The sequence below is a fragment of the Mustelus asterias genome, chromosome 10, assembly GCF_964213995.1.
Source record: "Mustelus asterias chromosome 10, sMusAst1.hap1.1, whole genome shotgun sequence".
Taxonomy (NCBI): Eukaryota; Metazoa; Chordata; class Chondrichthyes; order Carcharhiniformes; family Triakidae; genus Mustelus; species Mustelus asterias.
Window position 1 is genome coordinate 2,140,807 of NC_135810.1, and position 452 is coordinate 2,141,258.

Below are 452 nucleotides of genomic sequence, written 5' to 3' on the forward strand. Positions count from 1 at the left end.
AGATAAATGCTATCCAGGCCTGACCTTAAGCAAAGAGAATACTTACTTTATTATTCACTCTGTGCAATGCAGGTAGGAGCTTGTGCTCAGATTGGGGCAAGAGGGGAAAGAGGCTGGAAGATTCGCCCAGCTTGGAGGTGGAGAAAGATTCTTTCATTTCTTCTCTTTCGATAGTAGCTAGCACTGCTTTGCTTTTTTTTGTAAGTACACTGAAGTTAATTTTAGTTAAAAAAAACATGAAGTTTTGTGTAGTGGTTCTTACAGTGAATCACTGGGTGTTCAAATTTCTCTTTAAATGTTAATAGAGTCTATGGAGATCATGATGTGGAGATGCCGGCGTTGGACTGGGGTAAGCACAGTAAGAAGTCTCACAACACCAGGTTAAGGTCCAACAGGTTTATTTGGTAACACAAGCTTCGGAGCGCTGCCCCTTCTTCAGGTGACTCATTTGA